Source organism: Periplaneta americana, chromosome 7, assembly GCF_040183065.1.
Source record: "Periplaneta americana isolate PAMFEO1 chromosome 7, P.americana_PAMFEO1_priV1, whole genome shotgun sequence".
Lineage (NCBI taxonomy): Eukaryota > Metazoa > Arthropoda > Insecta > Blattodea > Blattidae > Periplaneta > Periplaneta americana.
This window is the reverse complement of record NC_091123.1, coordinates 139,366,570-139,382,942: the sequence shown is the minus strand read 5'-3', so window position 1 is coordinate 139,382,942 and position 16,373 is coordinate 139,366,570. Positions and strand designations below refer to the sequence as shown.

General features: G+C 37.4%; 1 long non-coding RNA gene across 1 annotated transcript in view; it reads right to left on the bottom strand.

Annotated features, from left to right (window-relative positions):
- Positions 1 to 2,847: 2,847 nt before the first annotated feature.
- The window catches only part of LOC138703486 (uncharacterized), a 30,256-nt gene continuing 16,730 nt past the window's right edge, over positions 2,848 to 16,373 (bottom strand). The window contains exon 3 of the long non-coding RNA XR_011333192.1: positions 2,848 to 6,222. This is a non-coding gene — a long non-coding RNA (uncharacterized lncRNA). The remainder of the gene's footprint in view (positions 6,223 to 16,373) is intronic.

Sequence of the window (16,373 nt, the reverse complement as noted above, 5' to 3'; positions counted from 1 at the left end):
CTTAAAACTGAAAATCCTTTTTCGTTTTCTGATACGGCTGCTTCGTCTTCTATAGCCTAGTCACTGGACGATTCTCTGTTTCATATAGGCTAACTCCTCTACATATTTTGTCATCTGTTCAGTATTCCTGGTTTGTCTGTGATTTCATTTCCGATTTCGTCCTCTATCAATCATATGGGATTTGCTTTTGTTGTTTGTGAAGTCCAAATATTTTACTTCGCGGTACATTAAATCATATCTTCCTGTAAGCAAAATTTATTAGGCTATTATTATTATATTTATTTCATTATGTTCGTACACATTTCTGCCTAATAACTCCGGATATAACTATGATAAAAAATGCGAGCACTTTAAAGATCGAAGCTTGTATGCTAGACGTCATGATCTCGATTACTTATTCTTATGTAAGGTCCTTAAAGGTGACATTAATTGTCAATTTTTCTTAAACAGTGTCAGCCTTCGTATTCCTATGAAGGACATGAGACATCACAAACTCTTCTATATTAGAAATTCTAAATCTTCCTCGCCGGTCTCCAGATGTATTAAAAATGTAACATACATGTAGGCGATTTCGATCCATTCAATGTATAGAAGTATTAGAACATGGCAATGTTTTTGCTAATATTATTTGCATAATCTTTCTACACAAATTGGTAATACTTTTGAAAGAATCAACTTCTTTCCATAAATTATTATAGTATTAATAATTCTTGTAAATTAATCATTGTAAACTATGTTCTCCATTTTGTTATCTCAATTACTTAATTTGTATAACAAGTTGTTCATTTTATAGTATTAATTGTTTCACTGTGCTGGACTTATATTGGCCAATGGCTGTTGTCCAGTACATAAATATCAATAAATAAATATATATAATATTATTATGATTATTATTATTATTATTATTATTATTATTATTATTATTATTATTACACTACTACTACCGCTACTATTACTATTAATATTGATATGACATTTGGGTGATTTCATCTTACCGCACTGCGACCAAATATATTTCACAATTTCCATACTCTGACACCGTTTATTTGTAGCTGCAATAACTTATATGAAGCCGATAACAACTCATATCAAGAGTTTTCCCTATTGCCTTTACGTTATAACATATAATTTTAAAGCTTTAATTATCACTTGAGAAGCTGTGAGAAATATTGCGAACACTGTTCTATATTTAACGGATTTCAACCGTCTCTTTCCTAATTAACAAATTTAATTGTATGCCCAGAAACATAAATATTATTCACTACGTTGTAAACCGAAGATTAAGAGTTAAGAAATGTTACAGTCGAAAACTTAAATACTATTATTAAACCAAGTTACTTGCAGATACTTCATGCCAGAAGAAAACAAAAACTTGAATGTCAATTTATTCGTCGATGACCAGCTATACGAAAAAAAAAAATAATTTATATCGATGTTTGAATATAAATGGCCTTTCCTTGCGCTATTTTGTCTCATATTAGAGGTCAAGAAGTCTCTTCTGTGGTCTTCCAGGGCTTCTTGTACTCGCCGAGCTGATAAGTTTATACCAAATGACTGATCCTACACCCTTCGTCTCCTAGAGCTTCAGATCATTTTGCCATTTATCCAGCGGCGCAACGCTTGAAGCTGGATCTGCATAGAGTAAGACATGATGATTAAGATTATTGGAGAAAACAGGCAATTGCAGGAGAGACGGGCGTGCCCAAAACCATGGTGGAAGGATTTTTATTTTTACCACAAAATCTTCTTGTACTCGCCCAAATTTGAACCTGAGCCTTCTCCGTAGAAAAGTGACACTCTTATAATAATATTATTGTTCTGCTAAATGGTGGTTAATAGTTATTTATGCAACAACTGGATATTCTTGATGATTATGGCAACACGAGTGTCATAATAAGATTATCCACGAGTTGTAAGCAATATTTTCTGGCATCTTCGCATTATAAATTGTAGGAAATAAATTATGAAACAAATTCGGGGTCTATACCTGACAGAGTCTTCATATGTTCGTATCGATTAATTGCTCCTGGCATTGACATTGAATAAAGAGAAATGGATGACCTTGCAGATTATGTTACAAAATGTTTCTTTATTTTGTTAATGTAGTTTCTCTGAACCACAGAACTGTTTTATGTGATATTACTAAAGTGATACAAAATTGTTAAATATTGGAAATAAATAATACTTTACCTTTCGTCCTGCATTTCATTTCTTATATTATTACGATGTACCGAAGTACATATGATATTTCAGTGCAGAAATTCTGCGTCATCATATGACGATGGAACAAAGAAAAATTTTCTGGCACCGGGATTTGAACCCGGGTTTGCAGCTCTACGAGAGACACTCTATCCACTAAGCCACACCGGATTCCCATCTCGATGTCGGATTGAATCCTCTCAGTTTAAGTTCCACCTCTTGGGTTCCCTCTAGTGGCCTACCCTCATGCACTGCGTCATAGACAGTATGACAGTGGCACAATGTCCACACATATGATGACGCAGAATTTCTGCACGGAAATATCATATGTACTTCGGTACATCGTAATAATATATGATATGCGAAAAATAATCACTTCGCGATTTAAGATGGCGCTTATTCCGTCGGATCCCGGCCACTTAGTCACTCATAACGAGTGCACCTCTGCACATGTGTGAACATTGTGCCACTGCCATACTGTCTATGACGCAGTGCATGAGGGTAGGCCACTGGAGGGAATCCAAGAGGTCGAAATTAAACTGAGAGGATTCAATCCGACATCGGGATGGGAATCCTATGTGGCTTAGTGGATAGAGCGTCAGCACATAGATCTGAAAACCCGAGTTCAAATCCCGGTGCCGGGAGAATTTTTCTCTGTTCCACTCATCCATCATTTAATTTCTTGTTACGTCGCACGTAGAAGCGGTAAGCAAGTTAGCAAGCGTTCTGGTATTACGTCAAATCGAATACGTCATTCATTACTTTCATTGGCACGCGTGCTATAATAAGCCGATTACGCACGATATTGGATATAATAACAACCTGTTTATAATGCTAAGATGGCATAAAATATATTATGTAGCAAAATTCAGTTGCGCGAATAGTGCCTAGGTACTGTAAGTTATGTTTGTTTATAAAAAAAGTTCCATCTTTAGTTATTAGTCTTCAAAGCAATCGCTTTAGAGAGAGTTTACTAAAAATAATCGTTTACAGAAATTCTTCCCTTGTCTCACCATAAAGAACTTAGTACCAAAAATGTTAGGAACAAGAAGGCAGATACTTTCATAATGTCTTTTTTTTTACTGAGTGAGTAATTTATGTTTCAACTATTTGTATGGATTCGCCAATATTGCACTGTCACCGTAACCAGCATTTGGAAACGCGCCCGCCGACAGCAAAATTGCCGTTTTTCGTGCGTGAAATAATTTCCTCATTCCGTATTTATAATTTCATTATGAACCAATTATATCTCTCAATATTCATTTAACTTTTAAATACCAGTGCATACACAAACAAGAGTAATTATAAAAAGAGTGCTGTAAGTTTACCATAAAACCATTAATTTTCTCTACCTCAAATTTTACTTCAACTCTCCAGCATTTTAATATTGTGCTGTCTGGAAAGTCGATGCTCTAACCGTTCGGTTAACGGCTGTCGTGGCGGTCTCTGAAAACACGATCTGTATCAACCAGCTGAGCGGAACAGTAAAACATCTCTGTTAATAGCGAGATAGACATTATGTGTGTTGTTACTGTTTTTACGTTCATTATAATGTGTCGTGGAAATCCTTGTGGCTGGCTAGCTTTACGAAGGCTGGAACCGCGAAGGGTTCTTACACTCAGGTACGCTTTGGCCCTTGTGCGGTCTATATATGTGATGATTGTCTAAGTCCGACAGTGACATTCGATGCTGACAGGTTGGCCACCCTGCCTCAGCCTCTGTTAGAGCCAGGTCCCGTCAGCTATTCGATCGTGATAAGAGCCTTATGCTTAAATTTGCTTCTTTAAATAACATTTTGCGAGACCTAATAAGGCTAGTGTGAGGTGGAAATCGAAGAAGAGATTTTTGGTGAAATTGTATCTTAAAAGGTTTATTTTCGCATAACAGTATTGTTATTATGACCAAAATGGTATAATACTCTAATAATTATTTTTTTAAATTATTAAATCTGTATTGTAACGTACAAGAACATTTTGTTCGTTATTCAAAATTTTACTACAAAGTAGTTCAGAGCATTCTATACTAAAAATTAAACATATTTTTTCATATAATCTTGCGGTCTTGTCCGCTTCATTATAGATATAATGATTGGAACAGTTAAAAAAAAAGGCAATAGCTACTTTTCTGAGAGTGTTGTTTAATGACGTGGTTGTTTATATTGCAAGTTCACAGAAGATGCTCGAAATGTCCACCACTAACTTCACAACACAATTCCGCCCTCCTCCGCCATGAATGTCTTGCTCTTTGAACAATATCCCGAATTGTATTTCCTGCAGCCACAATTGCATTCATCAGATGGCGTGTCGTTGAGAATAAACTAGTCCCTTCATGTGACCCCACAACCAGATGTCGCAAGGACTGATTCTCGACTTCGTAATGTTAATTTTATTCACTCTTGCCTTTTGATCGCTCCTATTTGTATAGCATATACAGGTTGGAAGGTAAGGTAGTACATTAATTGTAGGATGTGATTCCTTGAAATATAACGAACAAAAAAGTATAATACCATTTTGCTCGCTTTTGCGAGGTTTTTGAAAAAATAATACTTTTATGCCGACATTTCGATCCCGAATTTTACGAATGCTGTTTAAAATACGGTTTAATTTCTTGTATAACAACGAAGAGAACATTTGTTATGTTCACGTTGCAGCCGTATTTTAATTAGAGAATTCGCAGATTTCGAATTAATCGACTGAAGAAACATTGGAAACATTGATTGTCGGGACACGTACAGAAGGTCTAAAAATCTGGCATCGCTGTCCGGACGGCAGACAGTTCGCCTAGTACTCGCAACTGATCAGCTGTTGTGATGTTTACATTGTAGTTGGACATACAGCGATACAGTTTAGTTTATTTCAAAACTACGAGATGCTAGAGTTCACAAATCGTGAGTACTTAGACATGATCCAGGACGCGGAAGAAATTTGGAACAGTGAAGAGGAAAAAAATGCTTCCTAATGAATCAATGGAATGATTACAGGGCCAGCAGAATCACATTTCTGAAATACTGTACATAAAAACTGTCGGAATTAAATTTCAAGCAAGAAAACTGCAGACTTCAACAATTTAACTTATCGACAATGTGCCAAGTGTGTATCTAGTTTTTAAACAGCAACATTTTTAACCAAGCCGTAGACAGTCCTAAATCTGTGAAAATGGAAATGAAAGTTGCTGCTGTGGTCTGTTAAACTTAGATTTTTTATATACTTACTCTGTTCACCCCTCAAGCAATAGAAGTCGGGAAGGAAAATGTTGCAGTGGTCTTTCGCAAGCGGACCCACAAACCACCAGAATCGTTTCGCAAGCGGTCGGTATATTTTTTTCCCAAACATGCCGCATTTATTGTTATATTTCGAAAACGTGGTTATCCTATAGTACATTCAGTTAATACTTCTTAAATAAAATATTTTATATATTTTTCAACATATTTCTTATGTTTTAAGCACTTTTTGGCACCTAAAAATCCTAGAGCTATTTTTCATTCTTGCAAATCCGTAGCCTTCGGCTAGGTTTGACAACTACTGGAACTAGTAAACAGTTTAAAATGACTAAATTATACTACTGTTTACGAAGCATTTTCGTGATTTTAAAATTTTAATTGAAGGGTTCAGAGCCATAGTGGGCCAAGCGCCATTTACTAAAACAATAGAAAACAAGGGTTAAAATGAAGTTATTACCATAATTCAATGGAAACATATAAAAAGTAATATAAAGTATAAATTAAAACTAAATGATATGTCAATCTTAATTAAACTATGGTATTCACTTAACTTTAACCCTTGCTTTCTCCGTTTTCAATAAATGGCGCTTGGCCCACTATAGCTCTGAACCCTTCAATTCCGGTAACATATTTCCATCACTGGAGATACTGATTCTGCTGTATTTCAGTTTCTGGCTCCTCTATGTCCAGGCTGCTTTGAAGTTCGTGTGTGAGAGGGTGATACATTTCAGTCTGGTGGGATATGACGTCACCTGCATCCTCTTGGGACAGCAAAGATTCGTCTGCAATGAGCGTCAGTTAACCTATAACATCAATTGCAAACAAGGCACTGGAATTACATCATTCATTAGTGGAGGAGCGCACACAATTGATTATAGGATAAGCGAATCCTGCTGCCATCTGGCGTATGCAGTCAGTTTGAGAGTCGAATATGGATAAAGACGCAAGAGGTCACACACACAAATATCAAGCACAAAGAAGCCGTAATAGGAAAGCTAATGGAGCGTATATAAACAAGCTTAGCTATTACTTAAGTAGCAAAGAATTTTATTAACAGTTAATTGGAATTCCTGCTGTATTTGAGTCAAGAAATTACATACAAGCAATGGGAAACCCGCCGGTCCTGGCGTACGAAGGCGTTGCGTCCATACTGCATGGGAGCCAGGTCGTAACACAGTCTACTATATACAGTAACGAAGCTTGAGTTTTGAGGGTGCTAGAAACAATAGACTGTGACGGTTCTATTTTGCATTGCCTGTAATGAGGCGATATTAGCGATCCTAGTGGTGAGCAACTATCTAATGTTTGCATATTTACTACGTATTGAGCTTCGTGATTGTATATACTAGACTGTGGTCGTAGATTGTATTCCCGCCTAAGACATGGTTGTCTTTAGCCGCCTGCACAGACATAACGAACGAGCAACGCACGAATACATTCGCTGACTGACGGCACAACGATGGCGAATCGATCGTTCGGTAGTGATCCGTCGCTTGTCGGTACATCAAACGAAGCTCGCCTTCGCTGTGGACGGGATTTGTCACTTGTTCGTAGTTCGTTTTAGCAGCAGAGAGCAATTGTTGCCAGATATCGAAATGTTAGTGCTAGTCTTTCATGAACAGGTACCGTATTGCTTCTCGCCAATCTGTGTCTTTCTTGCAAATTTTTTGCCCTATTTCGCATAGTAACATTTCGAAGTCTGTTGCTGAAATTCGACAGAAGTTCTCGAACTCTCCCGATACAATTTGACGTAGCCTAAATCATTAGGGAAGTCAGTAACTCTATATCGATTGTGACTTTCGTATAGTGGCGTCTACCACCATCGCCTTCCATTTTTTAACTTTCTTCTCGTTAGACCTCCGAAGTCTGGCTGAGCGGAAGAGTTCTTGGCCTTCGTTCTGCCAGATTGAATAAATAAATTATTATTATTATTATTATTATTATTATTATTATTATTATTATTATTATTATTATTATTATTATTAATTGTCGGACTCTCTGTCCAAGGCATTTTCTCTCAGGTTACGCGTGTCCTTTATATCGTCGTTGTTCCTGCAATAACTCCTAAAATATAAAAATATAAAAATATAAAATTTTTCAGTAGGAAGAGAAAAAACATACATATATTCATCCCATAGCAACCGTACATAGGAGATTGTGAATTCTTACATTTTCTAAACAAATATATATAATTACATACAGGAGATTTTATTATTTGCTGTATCACTATTTAATTTATTTAATAGAGCAAAAATCTGAAAATCGATTAATACGTCACATAGGATACAATACATATTAAATAGAGTAATTCGATTTACAAGAATATACAATTATTCATCAGTTGAACTAAGCAAAAATATGCAATACAAGGAGATTTATTCAGTTTATAAGCCTAAATAATTCATCAGTTGAACTATAGAAAAATACATCTTCAGTTGAGCTATAGAAATGTATGTAACAGATGCTGCAGAACAGCGCTTACAACTGGTTTATATTCGACCGGTTGCAGAACAACCGGCGAGGTTGGACATTCGTTCGAATATCCGGCCTTGAAGCGGTTGCGCCTGGCTAGACAGAACCACAGATATACCAATACAGGAACTCTGATGACATTTGTAACTACACAAATGGAGTAACAATTGAAGGAAATTTACTTTTCCTAATTAAAAAAAAAGGCTTAGCTTCAAATTCTTAGGAAAATATCTGAGGCTAAGAGGGATGAAGTTACAGGAGAATGGAGATAGTTACACAACGCAGATACACGCATTGTATTATTCATCTGACATAATTAGGAACATTAAATCCAGACGTTTGAGATGGGCAGAGCATGTAGCACGTATGGGCGAATCCAGAAATGCATATAGAGTGTTAGTTGGGAGGCCGGGGGGAAAATGATCTTTGAGAAGGCCGAGACGTATATGGGAGGATAATATTGAAATGGATTTGAGGGAAGTGGGATATGATGATAGAGACTGGATTAATCTTGCACAGGATAGGGACCGATGGCGGGCTTAAGTGAGGGCAGCAATGAACCCGCGGGTTCCTTAAAAGCCATAAGTAAGTTAGCTTGAAATAGGGTTATAATTGATTGGACACGTTGGTACATTTATCTTCATAACCAATATATAAATCAACTAATGGACACCGGTAACAACAAAGGAAATAAACGTAATGCATAGATGAAATCTGACATGTAAACAAATACAAGAATAAAATAAATTACAATTACTTACAAAAGAAAAGAGCAAATATGTACACACTGACTATTGTAACGTTCAGACTTTAAACTCAAAATACATAGGCTATCTCTGAAAGAGTAGTTGTTAATATAGCCTATGTCTTTTAATTATTCTAAGTGGGTGTATTATTATTTCTCTAATAAATCGTTTTTAGGGAGATAAGTTATTAATAAAAATAAAAGCACTGTCAAGTCTAATGATTGTAGTTTCATGATGCGTGCTTCAATCAATGAGGACAGAAGAGGAAATATCATTTGAAAGGTACACGATGATAATCGCGTCCTTGCAACGATTCTTGGAACTCCTGGATGGCTCAATATTATCTGTCTTTCATGACCCAGAGCCGTCCAACCGAGTGAGACTCGGACATTCGTTAAACCGAACATTGGACTACTCCGCGAGACGGAAGAGCTTCGCATACTGTCTATAGCGCCAGGCGTTCAGTAGCAATCTGTCTTTTATAGCTTCCTTAACCGGTTATGCAGGACTCTAATATGTAATACAAAGCAAGCAGAATAATTCAATTTACAAGCCCAAATAATTCATCAGTTGAACTATAGAAAAGTATATAATACAAAACAAGCAGATTAATTCAATTTACAAGCCTAAATAATTCATCAGTTGAGCTATTAAAAATATACATTACATAGTAATTAACTGATTAAGTAATTAGTGAATCCTTTAATTGGTTTTAGCGTAATGGCTTTATTGTAAATCAAGTCAAAACTCAAAATATTTTATCTTATTATTTAGGAGTTCCAAGTAATGTCCATCTGCATTCACACATTCGCGACATCTTCTGATGAAATTTTTATTCACAATCTAAGAAAAAAGAAAAACGAACATTGAGTATACAGGAATAAACCTCGCAATGCACTGTAGAGGAACTTAGAGACAATATAATAAGATAAATTGCACAGCATTACGGAAACACGTAGAATTTTTGTGTGTGACTGGTAAGCCGGCATAAAAAGATCAGGAAAACAGACGAAGAACGAAAGAAGATGGGTAATTTAAAGTCGTTCTTTGATTTATGTTTTACATTGATACCGTTTCTAGTCCATTGCAAAGTTGGCAGTATTGTCTTGGCATAAAGCATCGGAATGTAATTCAATGTGTGCCGACATCATTAGCGGCAAAGTACGAAAGGCACGCGTATGTCACAACCCCGGGAAGCCTTTCCTCGCTCCGGTATGCAGCGGATTGATACAGAGGTGCTAACAGTGCTCCATTGGCAAACCTTCCAGCTCGCCAGCTCTAATCGCTTTCAATTATTCCCGATGGCGATTACCAAGGTTCATGTATTCCTTTCTGCATCTCGCTTGTATGCTTTCATCTTTGGTCGTGCCTTGCCAAACACACGATTATTTATAATGCAGCATTACATCCAAGGGTTCTGCTTTGTATTAACCTGATGCACTGTTATCTGAATTACTAGAGTGCCATCTTAGTACGTCGAAGACCCGGGATCAAAAACCGATGATTATTATTGGGAGAGTTCTAGATGCGTGGGAGAAGTTGGCCATGAATTTAGGGGAGAGTCGGGTAGTATCGGACATCGGGTAGTATCGGACAATGCGTTTCTTTCATCTACCACCATATGGTAGTACCTGAATGACATGGTTACGTTTCTCTATGCGACATCACAGAAACGTAACCATGTGAATCAGGTACTATCATCGTGTGGTAGATGAAAGAAACTCACTGTCCGATATTACCCGATGTCCGATACTACCCGACTCTCCCCTAACTTGTTCCATAATCTTGTGGACTCCACGCCGCGCAGAATGAGGGCAGTTGTTGACGTAGGTCGTTTGTGGACGAGATATTAGTCCCCACCACAGGCCTTTTTTGTTAATATATTAACAAATTTTATTTTGTTTATTTAATTATTTATTTATGTTTGATATGCGTCCTGTTTTTTAGGATGTGAAACAAGTATTTTTGTTTATACAGGCCAGATCTCGCCTACTAACAGCCCACAAGTTATGGGTAATAATATTTTTACAAAGCAGGGATAACGAAGTTTATGAACAAATGCCATTTCACATTTAAACTAATAAATTAATTAAAAACTAAAATAAAATAAAAATTTTTTGCCGTACCGGAAAGCGAACTCTCAACCTCTGGTACGGATATCAGACATCCTACCACTGGGCCACACACAGCTCGTAAGGTTGAGTACATTGTAGGCGGATGACTTTTTGTGAAGAGACACCAAAGCAGTACCTTGCAGTGCGTTACGTTTACACGAGTGAACCGCGCATTAGAACTTGACATTTCTATCGACCAAGAGTCGGCCCATTCTTTTTGCCGTTAAGTGTACATGTGTGTAGGGGAGAGTCGGGTAGTATCGGATATCGGGTAGTATCGGACAGTGCGTTTCTTTCTTCCACCATATGGTAGTACCTGAATGATATGGTTACGTTTCTCTATGCGACATCACAGGAACGTAACCATGTGAATCAGGTACTATCATCGTGTGGTAGATGAAAGAAACTCACTGTCCGATATTACCCGATGTCCGATACTACCCGACTCTCCCCTATATGAGATCCATTGAACTATATGGAGTGTTTCCGTGACTGTGATTGAAATTTTATGTATGGAATTGGTAGAGAGCGCTAAGAGAAACATTTTATGATTAAGAATCCATATCCGGCAACGTCAGATACGATTTACAGTCCTTAATATCCTCATTTAAAGGTGCTTTGTTAAGGAACTCCTTTTTCACTCATAAAATATAAGTATCCGTATATAATGCAGAGAAGCTTTTGGCAAGAATCTTAGTTGCAGGTGCTATCATTCTATCAACACAATAAATGTTAGGTGAAGAAGATAAAGTCCATAAAGCAACCTTATAGTTTCTTATTGTAAATTGACGTCGACATTTTGAGCAACGCCCAAAAGTTATCTATCTAAAAACATTTTCACACTTCACACATATTTATCAAATAGCCCGCTATTGTAATATGACAAGACTTTTTTAAAATATTATGTATTCAATCCTAGCATTAAAACACGCTTGTTATGATGCTACAAATAGTGCACAATTGATCTAATTATGGCAATGGTGCCAGAAAAGTTACCTGGCGTCATCACCGCCTTCACAACACAATTTTATACAACGCACTTGTAAGAAAAAGCTCCAAAACAACAAGAAAATAACTTTCTACGTAAAGATTAATTTCTGCTCCTACAGAATATATCTGTTATGGTAACAATTGTTATTAGAGGAGAAAAATTCTCTCCGGCGCCGAGGATCGAACCCGGATCCTTGGTTCTAGGTATCAAGCGTTCTAACTATTGAGCTACGCCGAAGTTTAATCCACAGCACCGGATCGAATATGGCAGTTGACTTAATATGTCAACATATATGTCGAACATGGAGTCAGACCGCAAAGGGAAAAACACTAGAGGAGTGAGATTCGATCGGGTGCTGTGGATTGTACTTCGGCATAGCTCAGTGGTTAGAGCGCTTGATAAGTAGAATCAAGGACCGGTGTTCGATCCCCAGCGCCGGAGCGAATTTATCTCCTCTAATAACCAAAATAACACTGTCTTAGATCGTGGAGCCGACTACACCAGCTCCCTCCATTGCAGAAGTCATAAAAACAAGGGCTTTACCTCCACGAACTTTACCTTTATTTTCCTGATAAATTGATTCGAAGATAAAGAGTCAGCCTACACTCATAAACGCAATCCTCTGAGCAGTTTACAAGAAATTCTCTAAAGACAAACATGTTGATGTCCCTCCTTGAACTACTTTCTTCTTGTCAAGGATGCTACAAGAATGTATTTTCGTGGAAGTCTCTAATTCTATATCTTTCCTGCAGCATCATGATGTTTTCTCTACACTTCTTATGCCGAGAAACTGAAAGTCGTAGTAAACGCCCAGATAGAAATGACAGTCTGTCATTATATTGGTGTTTACGTAGCTTACATTGTTTTATTGTTGCTGAACAACTGCAATCTTCTGACATTAAGCTTGGTCACCTTTATTTAAGCGCCATAAACTTTCTTGTCGTTTTAAAGAGCTGCCAAACGGCGTCACTTGGTACTAAAAGTCGCCGTTTCTAGAATAATGATGAAGAAATCTGTGTCTTAGCAACAAACCAGGGGTGGAAACTCTTCAGAAGTCAAGCTTCGTTCAGAAGTTGGAAAATATGTTTTTTTAGTGAGAGTAAATCAACCGTTATGTTACGATGCTGAAGTTTCTTTCTTTCAAATCAGGGACTCAGTTTCAAATTCCATAGGTAACCAAGAGAAATTTGTTACAGACGAACTAGATATATGTGTAGCTCGTATGATCTTCAGATATGTACGAATAATACAGAGGGTGTGTAACAAAATATTTATTAGGGTAATGGATAATTCTCGAACTTATCTCCCCGAAATTCCAAGGCCGAGTACACAATAGCATATCTCAAGCGGGAAGAGATGCGAAATCGGTCAGTGCCTATTACCTACATGGTCAGATTAGATTCAAGTTTCGAACTGTGAACATCTGAATGTCGAAGCATAAAGTGTTTAAGTTGGAAGATAAAGCGAACATTATTACTGATATTGAACGTGGTCTGTCCCAAGTGGACATTAATATTGTATGTATAGCAACGCCAATAGTATAAAAACACACACTTCGGTTTAGTGAACCTCGGATACAGTGAACGAAATATGCTGGTCCGCAGAGGTTCACTATATCCGAAGCTGACTGTATATCAAGATGTAGATAAGGAAAACAAGGAGAACATGGGGATCAAGGAGAACAAGGGGAAACAAATAGAAAAGTGGAAGAGGAGGAGATGGCGGGGGGAGACAAGGAGAACAAGGGAAATTCAAGGAGAAGAAGAGAATGGAAATAAAATATGGGAAAACAAGGAGAGAAAAGGGAATGCAGGGAAAACAAAGGGAATGTAAGGAGAACAAACGAAAGACAACTGAGATAAAAGAAAAACAAGGAGAATACAAGCAGGCCAAGGGTAAGACAAGGAAAACAAAGAGAATACACGAATATAAGCAGAGAGAGGAGAATGGAAGGAGAATAAATGTAAGGAGAATAAAGGGAGTATTATAAGTAGTAAAGTGAAATAAAAGAAGAACGAGGGGAATACAAGCAGACCAAGGGGAAGAGAAGGAAAACAAGGAGAATATGAGGAATACAGTGAGAACGAGGAGAAGCCACCGGCGTGGCTCAGTCGGTTAAGGCGCTTGCCTGCCGGTCTGAAGTTGCGCTCGGGAGCGGGTTCGATCCCCGCTTGGGCTGATTACCTGGTTGGGTTTTTTCCGAGGTTTTACCCAACCATAAGGTGAATGCCAGGTAATCTATGGCGAATCCTCGGTCTCATCTCGCCAAATACCATCTCGTTGTCATCAATCTCATCGACACCAAATAGCCTTGTAGTTGATACAACGTCGTTAAATAACCAACTAAAAACGAGGAGAATACAAGAAGAACAAAATAAATACAAGGAGAACAGTGTAAAACAAAGAGGGAAAAGGGAAAATAAAGGAGAGCAGTGGGAAACAGAGGGAAAAGGGGAAATAAAGGAGAGCGTGGAATACAAGGAGAACAAGGAGAATACAAGGAGAATAAAGTGAATACAAGTATAAGAAGATAAATATAAGAAGGACAAGATAAATACAAGGACAGCAAGGGAAATGCAAGGAGAACAAAGGGAATATAACGAGAACAAGGATAACTGAAACACAAGGAGAATGTAAGGAGAACAAAGGAAATAGAAGGATAATAATGGGAATACGAGAACTAAGAGTGTTGCATTTTACATGACGGTCAATTCCCAACTTACCCACCCCCAAACCTAGTAAACATAAAAACATACATAGTTCTACGTCAAAAAATAAATCTTTCTTTATGCTTTTTCAATGTGTGCAGCATTATGAAGAACGTATCTTTAGTTACTGGGTCGGTGCCAACAAGGTGTGGTATCTGGTTCGAAGCTGTCAGTTTCTGCAACGAACATTTTCAGTTGTTAAATCTGTCGCCAAGCCAATCCTCGGATATCAGTTGTTTCAATCAAAGAGTTTTCAAGTATATTTAATAAGCGGGATGGTTTATGGCCAGTCCTCGGCCTCACTTCATTGATCTGATTACCTGGTTGGGTTTTTCCGAGGTTTTCCCCAACCATAAGGCAAATGCCAGGTAATCTTTTGGCGAACCCTCGGGCCTCACCTCATCTCACTACATCTCGTCAAAATATTGTAAGAAATTGTATAAAATTGTAAAAAATTGTAAAAGTGTAAAAATTGAAAAATGTTGTAAAATTGTAAAATATTGTAAAAATTGTAATTGTAATTGTAATTGTAATATTGTAAAATTTTGACTTGTTCCACATCTTAAAGCTTCATTGCTAATGTAAGATCTATGGAATATAATAAATGAAATGAAAAAAAAAATGAAAATGTAAGCTAAACACTAAACATTGCATTCTCCAGTGCATACAGTATATCCGCAGGAACTTTGATTGCAATACTGACAATGTAAAGAAATTGAGAAACTTGGAGTGCTCTTGCGTGAGTCACTAAATATTTTGAAGAAGGTCGAAATGATATTCAATGCCGTTCGCAGAGACATTGAAAACAAAGTGTCGCTTTGCATATTTTCTTCAATAGTTCATTTCTGTTAACAAAAATTTCTGCATTATCTTAACTACTGCATAAAACGTATAAGAGACATTCAATAAGTTTCCGGACTCCCCTCAATGTAGGCAACACATAGGACATAGGGAACGGAGAAGTTAATAAGTAAAACGCATCTAGATACTTTAGATCTAATTAAAGTTTGTAATTAACAAACGAAAAAATATAAATGTCAGCACAAACTTAAACAAAACATTATGGGTTTGTGCTTTTGAATCTCTACAAATTACAGTCAATGACTGTAAACATGTTTCAAATGAAAAATGTTTCATTCTTCCCGATATAATACATTTTCTTCTTTTCTAATAACGTGCTTGACCAAATTCTTCTTTTGTAGCACTCATTTCCAACCGCCTAGCTTTGTTTTGTTTTCGTATGTTCACTGAACAGCAGACCTGAACTAAGTAGTGTTGGATGACGTCAAGCTATACTCCATACATATCTACACTGTTGCAGGTTGGCTGGAGGCTTTAGGCAACCAAACGCAGGACTCTAGTTATGAACGACTTAAGAAGTAGAAACATTTCTTCACAACATGTGAGTCTCTAACGTTTCATATCTTTGGTGTCTGGCAACTGTAGCTCGCCCGTCGATGAGATATACCACAGCTGTAATATTTAGCACATTCCACAGCTGCCAAAATAATCAATGGAACCGAATCGCACTGGGTCAGTCTGCCGCTACTCTCCATCGCAGTGCATGACTCAGCTGGAACATCTTCCCGTCACTATAACACTCAAATCATGCATAACCTTTTAGCTTTCGTAAGCCCCTCTCGTATTTGTGGCGCCGTTCTAAAGAGTGCCCCATTATATCTGGTGATTGCTACTATATTTCCGTGTGTGTTTTTCTGAGGTTGTTGAACTCTGCAACCTCAGTTTTATGTATCATGCCTAAGAATGCTATCCATTTTGGTAGTTAATTGATGGGTTGAGGGCTCAGATTCGATTAAAATCAAAGTGTAAGAATGTATTTCCTTCAGCCTGGCATGCAGGCGGTCCGAGTTCGAGTCCCGGTCAGGCCCAGATTTTTCATTGCAAAATCAGTGATGTTTGTGG